Source organism: Amblyomma maculatum, chromosome 4, assembly GCF_055883805.1.
Source record: "Amblyomma maculatum isolate TAMU_Amacu chromosome 4, ASM5588380v1, whole genome shotgun sequence".
NCBI classification, from domain to species: Eukaryota; Metazoa; Arthropoda; class Arachnida; order Ixodida; family Ixodidae; genus Amblyomma; species Amblyomma maculatum.
The window spans coordinates 150,165,185-150,176,834 of NC_139347.1; the positions used below are offsets into that span (position 1 = coordinate 150,165,185).

General features: G+C 45.7%; 1 long non-coding RNA gene across 1 annotated transcript; it reads right to left on the bottom strand.

The window, feature by feature from the left end:
• Positions 1-3,313: 3,313 nt before the first annotated feature.
• On the bottom strand, positions 3,314-11,039 carry LOC146193300 (uncharacterized). Its single transcript, XR_014706432.1, has 3 exons — positions 10,969-11,039; positions 8,699-8,901; positions 3,314-3,358 (listed from the first exon to the last, which is right to left on the bottom strand). It is a non-coding gene; the product is annotated as an uncharacterized LOC146193300 (long non-coding RNA).
• Between the last annotated feature and the right edge of the window lie 611 nt (positions 11,040-11,650).

An 11,650-nucleotide genomic window follows, 5' to 3' on the forward strand; every position in this document is an offset into this window, starting at 1 on the left:
TTGTCGCAAGATACAAAGTCGGAACCGGGCAGAGTTCTCGGCGAGGGCTGGTCGGTATCGTAAGAGTAGTTCCAAAGGTTAGGGCGAGAAGATGGAAAGCGTTGGCGGCAAAGGCGTGCGACATGACCGGGCAGCCCACAAGAGTAGCAGATTGGCCGGTTGTCTGCGGTATGCCAATGGTTCGTAGGGCGTTGGCGTACCCTTGCATTTGGGACATTGAATGCAGACCCAGCCAAAGCCAAAAGAAGGTTAGAAGGGGCGGCCTGGTAGGAAAGAGGTCCTGATGGAATTAGCGGCCTGGCCGCATTTTGGGCGTACGTTAGTGGTGCCGTTACTTGCGCTGGCACGGGGCTGGTCGGCAGCACTGGGCTGGGAGGGAGCACGAAACTGGGCAGAAGGACATCAGGGATGTGGTCTTGCATGGCACGCCGTATGGTAGGGGCCAAATACGGAGCCATGTCAGGAACAAGGCGGCCAGTATCTTGTAACTGAGGGACCCGTTATAGCTGGCGGGCGAACTCTTCTCGAACGAAGGCTTTGATTTGTTGAAGCAAAGGGCTCTCCTCTGAAGGAGTAGAACCGCCCAGAGCTAGTGCAGAGATGGTGTCGTCTCTAACACCGCACCGCCGGGTAGAAGCGCGCTTCTTACGAAGCACGTCGTAGCTCTGGCAATGTTTGATTACGTCACTGACCTTGGCAGGATTTTTCACCCATAGCATCTGGCACGCGTCGTCAGAGATGCCTTTCATGATGTTTTCTATCTTATCCGCTTCGGACATTAAGGGGTTAACACGCTTGCACTGGTCAACGATGTCATCTATGTAACTCGTGAATGACTTTTCGGCCTGCTGAGTGCGCTCGCGCAAGCGTTGCTTTGCCCGGAGCTTGCAACTGCAGGGCGGCCGAACACTTCCGCAAAATTCTTCTTAAATACAGACCAAAATGGCAGGTCTGCATCATGGTTGCGAAACCAGAGGTTCGCCACCTCAATCAGGTAAAAGATTACGTTACTTAATTTGGTAGTGTCGTACCATCGGTTGTAAGTACTGACACGCTCGTACGCCGACAACTAATCGTCGACGTCTTGATCAGCCATGCAATTGAAGAGGCATAGGTCACGCTACCGTAGAGCTCAAGAACACAGGACCGTGGTTGGGAGGGGCGGTGATGTTGAGGCAGTATCGTCCGCCATGGTGGAAGCAGGTGGAAATGTGCGGCTTCTTAGTTCCACTGTGGACGGGAACGTACGGAGCAGCACCTGCACCAATTGTAGGGGTGTGTTTATTCGGTAAACCCAGATGGATCCAGCCGCTCAGGAGGAACTCGCTGCGGAGCGTCAGCCATGACAAATCCGCAAGGCAGCACCAACTTCTTCGTCCTCGAGTGTGCCAGCACGCGATGCATGGCAGTGGCAATGAAGACGAAGATTACCACACTACACTCCAATTTAGTTCTTCAGATCTTAGCTCGTCGAGTATTTTGTATTTGTTGCTGCTTTACATGCCCACGCTCAGTTCTATGCGGACTTTTTTTTGCTCTAATCGTCGACCTGATTTGAAAAAAAAAAATCAATAACATGGGAATTTTAACCTTGAAGCACCCGTAGGTATGGTCGTTTTCGCTTTTCTTTTCCTTTAGGAATACAGCAAGTATACGGGCTGCTGCACCACTCAGTTGCGCGTGATGATGTTTTATGAACACTATGTCATGAACCTGTGCATCATCTTTAGTAAAAAATATGTCCATTTGTTCAAACCGGGAATGATTCCGCGAAAACTGAAGGTTGTTTTACGTATGTGATTATTAATGAAACACATAGGTAAAGCGCATTTTGCATTTAGAAAAAAAATGTAGCGAAATTATTGTTCCACTGAAAACGTTACGAGCCAACAGTCGAGGCAACCAAAAAACTACGAACGCACTTCTCGTTGTTTTAGCGAAGCCAAGGGAAAACTCTGCGCATTCCTCCTCACAAGCTTGGCGCAAAGAACATATGGTTTCCATTCTCTCGACCTTTCGTCGCCTCTCCGCCCGAGGGCCTTGTCTAAAACAGTTTTCCAAACCGCTTTCAACTTCACATCTTGTAGCCTTTTCTCCCCGTGAAGCAGTCATCGTGGAAGGGCAGCAACCTTCACTTCCCTTTCTTTCTTCCCGCCTAGGCACGCGTTGCTCACAATGCCCCCACTCTACTCCCCCGTACTCTTCCCTTCCTTCCCGCCAACTTCTTCTTCTAGGATCTCTGGGATATTCTTTGGGGGGGAGGATACCGGACACGGGTTATGCCGGCCTAATGTCGCGGCGGCACACTTGGTGTTCGGGGGAAGGGGAGATGGGACGTGGGGAGGGGTGGGGGAGCCAACCCCAGGCAGCACACCAACATCGCACCAACCGCGGCCCAACGTCGACAAAATATGGTACCAACATTGGCGTAACACTGGCTTTTTGATAAATTACTACATTTTTATATATTGGTGCGGCTTATAAGCCAACATTGCGCTTGTCCCGGCACTGCCAACATAGGCTATCAGCTGGCCGTGCCCCTAGTGTCGCGTACTGGCATGCCACTAGTATTCATTGGCACAAGCGACATTGGCAATAAACCTGCCTTGCCGCTAGTATCACATATTGGTATTTATTGTCACGCAACAAGTATTCATCGGCACATGTGGCACTGGCACTGCCAATATTAAGCCATTTTTAGCCAAGCAGTTATTTCACCCTTGCCCTTACTGCTGCCATTTGCTTAACTGTCACTGACAATTGTGGTTTCCTTATGCAGTCATTTCTCAATAGCACCTTGCATGTCATCTCCCTGAGGAGCCATAAAAACCATGCAATTAAATGAGGCAAGCAAAATATTTTCCGAAAACATTTTATTGAGAGCTCATATACATGCACATGCCACAAGGACATCAGAGGGCCAAAATGCAGTGCAGGAGGCATTGGGTACACGGTTAATATGGGAGAGGATGGTAGGTGCAATTGGAAACAGGGCACTAAGCAGCACATGATCAGATAGTGCAGGTAGAGGTGATGGGGTGCAGTGTGCATTGGTCATGATGGAAGGGGCTGGACATATTGAGCAGGGTTGATGAACTATAGCCTTGTAGCGCGAGAAGTGTTGCAGGAATAGGAAGCTGAGCATGTGTGCATTCCAGGGCGTATCCACCATGGATGGAAAATGGCAGCGGACTGTGTTCAGCATGATAGTTGGAATTCAAGGGTCAATGGATCAAGTGATGAGGTTGAGGGGGCGGGGGAAGCGCATGGCCCCAGTAGTAAGCTGGGCACCCCAAGGAAACAACCATTCAGGAACAGTTTGTTGAGGAGATTGGCCCGTGGGTCTTACAAATGACATCTGCACAGAAGACAAGCATATATCACCATATGATCTAAACTCACCTTCTAAACACTTATCCAAACACATATTTGTAATCTGGGTGCTCTATACAATTGAGTACAAAATACAAAACCCCGCTATAGTAAAACCTCTGATATAGTAAAGTGAAACTGAAGTCCCAGTTCATCTACCATAGGCAACTGTACATTTTCCCTCCTTAAAGTAAAGATGTTTTGGTAAAAATCGGTTAAAGTGCTTCTGGCCATGGCGATGACTCCCGCGCACTACCTAGAGTCGCGAGGCCAAGACTTTTTGTATTTGAAAACAGAACAATAACCCCGAGTGTTCGTTTAGGTGGCTTTACTACTAGCCGTAGCAGCAGTCACAAGAAGCATACTTTACAGAAGCCTTGGAGCTTTGAGGCAAAGCGCGCAGCGCGAAGAAAAAAGTAAAGCTGTCTACAAACATAGCAAGGAGGCGTCGTGTTGCATTCAGAAAGTAAAGGAGTAAAAGTGCAGCAAGAAATAGGGAAGGGAAAGAAAAATGTGCAGTACAAATCATGAGGCAGAGGTGGCAGAAAGTGGGGGTGCAGCGAGTAAGGTCTTACAGCATTTGAGTGCCATGCGAATTTATCATTTATTGCCTTTTAAAAGACAGAACGAGCAAAAAGGGACACGATGTTCATGCAAACCTTTAGTTTTTACATGAAATCGAACTTGGTTGCATTCGTAATCACGTCTTCGTGCTTCAGAGGTACTTCCACAAGATGTAGAGAAATTTTAAAATAAAAAATTCACGCAAAGATAAACGCGAGATGGAAGACATTTAGGTTTTTTTCATTAAGCAACAAGAAGCGTTCAGTAAGTGCCTATTTAACTACTAGACAGCACTTTCAGGACCATGTCATCACAAACCACTGATAAAGTAAAGACCATGATACAGTAAATATTTTCCCTGGCCTCAGTGGCTTTAATATAAAGGGGCTCTACTGTATATATTGAAGGCCTATTGCCACACATGCTTCTTTGAGAGCACTTTGCGACAGGTTTCTGGGCCTGCAAGGACATGCAGCATCTTATGACGTAGGGATAATAAACATTTATGCAAAATAATATCCATTCCAGATACAAAAGAGAGATATTTGGAAGGAAAAACCTGCTTCCGGCAAACCGATAACTTCAGGTGGATGCTTAGTGTTCATATAGAATTACAGTTCCTGTAAATATGACGGTTCAGGCTCCAGAACTTTCAATTTTAAAAAAAGTCGTAAACATTCCTGCAATAGACAATATGGATTACTAAGCATGCAAAACTGGATATTAAAGTACCCATTAAATAATATTTTCCGCAGTACACCAGTTACAGGCACGCATACATTACTGCGGCCAGAATACCAAAATAATTGCCCTGATAGAATCAATCAAGCTATCTTCAATCAGCTAACTGAGGGAGATGTGTACATCGCAGATATTGTCAAGGCTGTGTACGCATATAATATTCTCAAGATAACCGTACCATTTCAAGTTCCAGCTTTTTAGTTTTCACAGCTTTATTTCTCGCTGCATTCTACTATAAACAATTGCCTTACTTGTAATGTGCCAAGGAATAGTTTTATACAGTGCTCTTATATAAATTAAAGACACCAGAACAACATGCACACAAACAAGAAAAGAAGAACGGGACAGAGCGCCATTCACAACTGATTTATTGCGCAGAATAAAGTACATATATATCTCACTGCCGGCATATGCGCAAGCAACCCATTCAGCATCACGTTGTTTAAGATATGTTCAAAAAGCCCATGCCTCATACCACAGCCTCTTTCTCTGAGAAAGCATTTCTTGAACATAGCTTATCCTAAACTACATGATGCTGAATGTGATGTAGCTGAATGTTTTCCTTGCGCATTTGCCGGCAGTCAGATATATATGTACTGTGTTCTGCACAATAAATCAGTTGTGAGTGGAACTCTGTCCCGTTCTTTTGTTGAGTGCGTGCATTGTTTTGGCGCCTTCAGTTTATACTTAATAAACACGAACAAGCCCAATAAGAAGTTCTAGTAATCATACAGTGCTGCTTGTTTAGTTAAAATTATTACAATCAGCCTGCAAAGAGCAATTGAGCAAGTACTAGAAATTTACTTTGCACAGGCAGGAATATGTTATGCTAGATCTGAGTACAATGATATCGTACTTCCGTCTCAGCTAGCAGCCTACCAGGTATGCATTTTCCCTCATCACAGCTAATCAGATGGCCATACCATCGGCAACCTTCCACGTGCAAGATTATATTCAGTTAGCATGCATGGGTAATTTTTATGTCCAGGTACCAGGTGTGGTGCTCGGGCATCTGATTTCTTCAAACCAATTCATAGTAGTTGTTGGTATAGAGAATAGTCATCATCATCATCATCATCATCATCATCAGCCTGATTATACCCACTGCAGGGCGAAGGCCTCTCCCATATTTCTCCACTTAACCCGGTTCTGTGCTAGCTGCATCCACTTGACCCCTGCGAGCTTCTTAATCTCATCCGCCCACCTAACTTTCTGCCGCCCCCTGCTACGCTTTCCTTCCCTTGGAATCCAGTTTGTTACCCTCAGCGACCATCGGTTATCCTCTCTTCGCACTACATGTCCTGCCCATGTCCATTTCTTCTTCTTAATTTCTACTAGAATGTCGGTAACTTGAGTTATTTCTCTGACCCACTCCGCACGCTTTCTATCTCTTAATGTTACCCTTCCATTTTTCGTTCCATAGCCCTTTGGGTTGTCCTCAACTTAGGAAGAACTCTCTTGGTTAGCCTCCACGTTTGAGTCCCATAGGTGAGTACAGGCAAGATAGAGAATAGTAATCTGCCTGAGGCCAAATATTATTTTCATTGCTTAAGCAAACCTTAAAATACAATGCTTGATGTGACTATGGGATCATAAAAAAACGATACATGTAGCATGACAGTGATTTTTCACTTTCACCCTATCACGAGTTCCTTGAAAAACCTGTTTAATCCTGAGCTGAAAAGTTGTTTCGCACACATTTTATATTTCAGTATCTCTAAAATGTTGATATTTTGTGAACATATTTCACAATCAAAATTTCTTAACAGCCTCACAAATAATTTTTTTTCTCAAAAATGGACAATATTTTGTACTCAAATTAAAATTAAATTGTGTCTGGAGAAATAGTACTGTTTACAGATCAAAACAGCGCATACGCAAAAAAGCACCAATATCACTCAAATTTAATGTGCAATACACGAACCTCATGAGAGTTCACTCAAAATTACAAGTACAATAGCCCTGTGTATATGGACTCGACAGCACCGGGTTGAATCAGCGTTGAGTAAGCAAGGTCATCATTCTCGACCCGGCTGATATCTACATGAACTCGCTTTCTAGTGAGTAATTATCGTAGCAGAGCGTAACATCGAGATTCGAAGTGTTTGTGCAAGTTCTTACTCGTATTCGATCCCATTGCCTTTTACTATCCAGAACTTCGAATATTTTTTTATTGTTGATGAGCGCTAAAAAGCATTCTTTTCGAGTGACGCTCTTTGCCGCTCCAGAGGCTTTTTCCTATCCCAGAGTTCCCAACAACTAGACTCCCTGATTGGACAGCGTCTACATGCCTTTAGATAAGCGGGTCAAACGAATTAACCTACCCCTGCAAGCGAGTTAACGCGACCCGCTCCGCCGCCCATTTTACTCGACCCGACTGTGTATACATGAACCCCACAACTGATTTTTCACTCGACACACGTACTCGACCCGATTCTTCCGAGTTCATGTACACAAGGGTGGAACGCACGTGTAACAAGTAACAATGCTTCTAAGGATCCAATCTGCTTTCTTCTGGCTCATCCAGGTTTCAAAAAAATATCTTGTCTGACAAAGGAGGATATTTGGAGTTAAGCAGCTAAGCAACACGAGATCCATATGCTTGCTCTAACGCATGACTCCTCATTGCAATTACAGTTGCAATTTGCTTGGTCATGTGGCAGTTCAATAAACCGTTTGACTAGACATGACAATCAAAATAAAAATCGGGGGATCATTTCTACTTTTATTAAGATATGGAAAAGCTTTTTTTTGTTGACATAGCATTCAGAGACTGCGGGAGTTTGGCAGTTTTATACGTCTTATTTCGTTTGGCAGTTGCAAGGGGATATAAAAAAAGAAATATGAGTAAGGAATATAAGGGGTGACAACATCCCGAAATAAAACTAATGGATTAATGATGAACACTACGTATCTTAAATGGCGTCACTGGTAACATCAAACACAGAAAATCGGCCTTGAGTATGACAAATTTGAAGCCCAGGAGGGGAGTTGGTTGTGGGCAGGTAGTTGGAAAAGGAGAGTCCCCTTGAGAGGTAGGCGGCAAGATCACTGCCACCCATTATGGGGAAAGCCCTGGCAAGCATGCAGGCAAAGGTGCACATATATAAGAGCAATAAATGCACAAGGAATGCACGCCTATATGAGCAGCTGCACTAATAATTTCCTTTTGTCCAGCAAACCACCCCGCCTGCACTGTAAGCAAGTCTGCTCTGTTTTCCGAACGCAGAAGCATATGCAAAAACAAACAAAATGTTCTCTAAAATTTACAAAATGTGAACGAGTATTGCATGATGATCTCCTTTCTGCAAATGTCTTGCTCTAGGCTTACAGAATAAATTCATTGCAGCTGCGAATAAAGCGAGTTGGGAGCTAATGGCAGCTAACAGAATAATTGCGAATCTCAGTGGCTTGGGGAGAGAATTATTTATAACTGTAGCTTTGAGCAAAGTAAATAGCCTGGTTTACATCAAAGTAATATTACATCTACATGGCTGAAGCCAGTGTAGGAAACCAGAAATGTACAAGCAGTCAGTAACTGCATGTCTGTATGAGCAAATACATACAGTGCAGGTAGCAGTAATGAAGGGACGGTGGAAGGCAAATAACCTGACCAATACTGAATGGCTTTCTTCTCTGCAACCTCAATACAGGCTTCCTGCGAATTCTTGTAATGCAAGCATAATCAAGTATGCTAAATATTCCACCACTGAAATCACCTGCACTCCCATGTTACGCAAATGACTACTACTTCGTCAGTTCAACAAGCTATGTCTGTTATTGTGCTATTACACCACAGGTTCACTCAATCATGCCTCAACTTGAAATAGTCACATACTGTTGAAATAAAGTAATGAAATATAGCGCCAGCTATTAAAGCACTGCCAGGGACATGAAGGATATTATTTTCTGCATACTGGTGGGCAAGACTTCTGAACAAGTAAGTTTTGAGCTAGTAAAACGCCAGCAGAACATTTAAAGCCTTTATATAAGCAAAACAAGGGCAATGTGTCATACCTACCGAGGCAATGTTTCCTTACACACAGCATGTTTCATGGCAAGGCTCCCACAGTTGTTGACAGGTTTGCAGCACCAAAATGTTGATGATGTTGTCTGCCTCACATTCAGGCAGCACCCCTTTGATGGCAGATGATTGCTTGTGCAAAAGCAGTGCGATGATACAAGTGGAGCAGCTGGACTGCAGGCGTTATAGAGCAAAGAGCCCTAAATGCAAGGAAAGAAAGTCTCCATCAAAATGCCTCTAAATCATGATAACAGCATACCACGGCTCTTCTCTGTTTAGTTAATCTATAATTTCAATTGAAAACTGTCTCAAAAAATGGACTAATTGCAACTCTATGTTACACATGGTATAACATAGCTGTGCCAGGGCGGTGGGACGATCAGTTACATAACGACCGGAAAATGCATACTGATGTTTCATGCAGTCTTGATGCTGGAGCAAAGTGTCATGGTGTGAAGAACAAAATTAAAAGCAGGCACGGGCGCCAAACGTGTGCTACACAACCGACGCGACTAGAAGTGTGCACGGTCATAAAATTTGAGCCCGACCTGAGCCTCATGCTACAACCCCGAACCCGGCCTGGAACAGAAATTGCCTGAGCCCACCCATCACTCACACTGAAGGCTCCGGCCCTGCTGGACATGCTGTAACAGACCAATTGCAAAACCTACAAGTCGGCTTCCCTGTGAGGCAGAAATTCGTGCACAGTGGCGACAGAACCTGATTCAGGAATAATAGTTAGGTGCAGTACATGCATCTACCACAGTCCAAGCTGCTTGGGATGCAGTTCCCCACGCACAGGCCATTGTCAGAGAAAGGTTTTCGGGCATTCTTAACACTGGAATAAAGGCGAGAGCACTGTCACCCTAGGGGTGAAGAAAATTTAGAAAAGGGACACTAACCGGAGAGGGTAATAGTGGGGCGACAATGCACACGCGAATAATACTGTGACGAATGGGCAAGAGGTGCGGCAATTGCCCTACCCGTCAGACGATGTGCTAGCACTGTACCCAACTATTAAGGTCTATGCCGCCATTGTGCAGGAATGTCTGCCGCACAGGGAAGGTGACTTGTAGGTTTTGCAACTGATCTACTGCAGCGGAAGCAACGATACAGAGAGAAAAAAATAGGCGACAATCCCTGGCGATGCATCGCGCGACGACGACCCCAACGCCTGTCGCTGCCGCTGGTGCACATTGCACAGAGCGAAGGACCTATAGCGACAGAGACGCGTTTTCAGCCTTACTTTGTTAGCGCCGCCTCTTCGTTTGGGAAATGAGTACAGTTACGCTATATCCAGTTTCTTGCACGAAACAGCAACACTGATGAAATTTCTTGAAAAACGTCGAACCCCCCCCCCCCCCCCCCCCAAAAAAAGAAAATGGTCCCAGCGCAGCGGCGCGCTACTATACTGCAATGCAGACATGATTGAAAGCAGTGGCGTTTTTCTGCAACTTTCGAAAATTAGCAATATCTAGCCACACTAGCCTTTTTTTTTGCAATACTACCCTACCAAGCTTTTACTAAACCGTCTCGATGCGCTCACATATGCACGGATCAAACCAAATGAGCGTCTGCAGGATTTTCACTCATACCGGACTAGGGAAACAAACTTTGCATGCAAAAAAAAAAAAAAAACGAAGGTGAGCACCCCAAAGACTTGCGATTGGCTGCCTCGCGAGCTGGTTCCAGCATCATGAGCGATTTACTAAAAACCCAGAACCTGGGCGACAGCGCCGAGCGGCAATGCTTTAGCGGTCCTCAGCGCACTGCGCATCGTGCTGCCGCGCGACTCATGCGGTTAGCGTTTTATTGCACCAGACACGAGAAAATATGCTTTTGACCGTAATCCGCAGACTCCGCCCGAGGTCACCCGAGCGGCCGAGCCACGCGACGGCTATACGCCGTTCCAGCCACTGTAACGCCGTGAATATCCGAAGTTGGCTATTAGGGCTACGATGTCACGCAGTTGTTTACTTTAGGAAATTAGTACTCTGCAAAACAGTAACGGTTTAACTAGAAATAAGCTGCAAAATGATCGGGATGAAGTCGCGCACACTTGAGAATCACTTTTGAAAAGTTAACAACGTAAGAAATATGCTAAAAGAAGACAAATCTCCCTAGCGCATGGCTTACGCAGCCTGCAGCAACAATGAAATGTTAGACAACGCTTGTAATTTAAAAATGCTCAATCTAAGAGGCTAATATTTTGCTCCAATATACACAAACGCTTTATGAAATCTGAAGGAAAAAATTTGAAAACTTACATGGCATATTTCTTGAAGAAAGAAGCATTTTCCATGCGCGGTGCCACCGAACGTCGAGCCGAGCGAACGAGTCGCCGTTGGATAGACGATAGGGTGCCTCGATGTAGCGCGCCGCCGTCTTAGACGAAAGAGAGAGAGAGAGAGAACAACTTTTATTTAAAATGCCTGCAGAATCGGTTAGGCTCCCTCCAAGCAGGGAGGACAAGCTTTTACCGTGACGCGGCCACTACGTCAGTCTCGTGCGTTGTGCTCCTTGAGGTCTTGTTACGTCCCTCGCTACTTCCGCGGGTTCGAGAGGGCCGCCGCCCCGTTCTTTGGGGTGCTGCCCCCCCCCCCCCCCTCTCCTCGGTTTCGCTCGGTCGCTGCCTCTCTAGAGCTGCTGAGACATGCTGGACAGCCTTGAGTTGTGTCTCTTGATCACAGCTCCTCGTTGCAGCCTCTAGCTGCGGCGGGATCGTCGTCTTCTAGATGGCTTCGCGCGGATTTACGCTACAGTCCCAAAGGATGTGAGCCGTGGTGGCTCTCTCCTTCGCGCACAGTCTACACATGTCGCTAGCGTGCACACTCGGACACATGTGCTTAGCTAGCACCGGGGTGAGCAGGGACCCCGTCTGTAACTGTCTGTATAACACTGCCTCCTTCCGGGTAAGCCCCGGGTGAGGTGGCGGCATAGTCTGTCTGT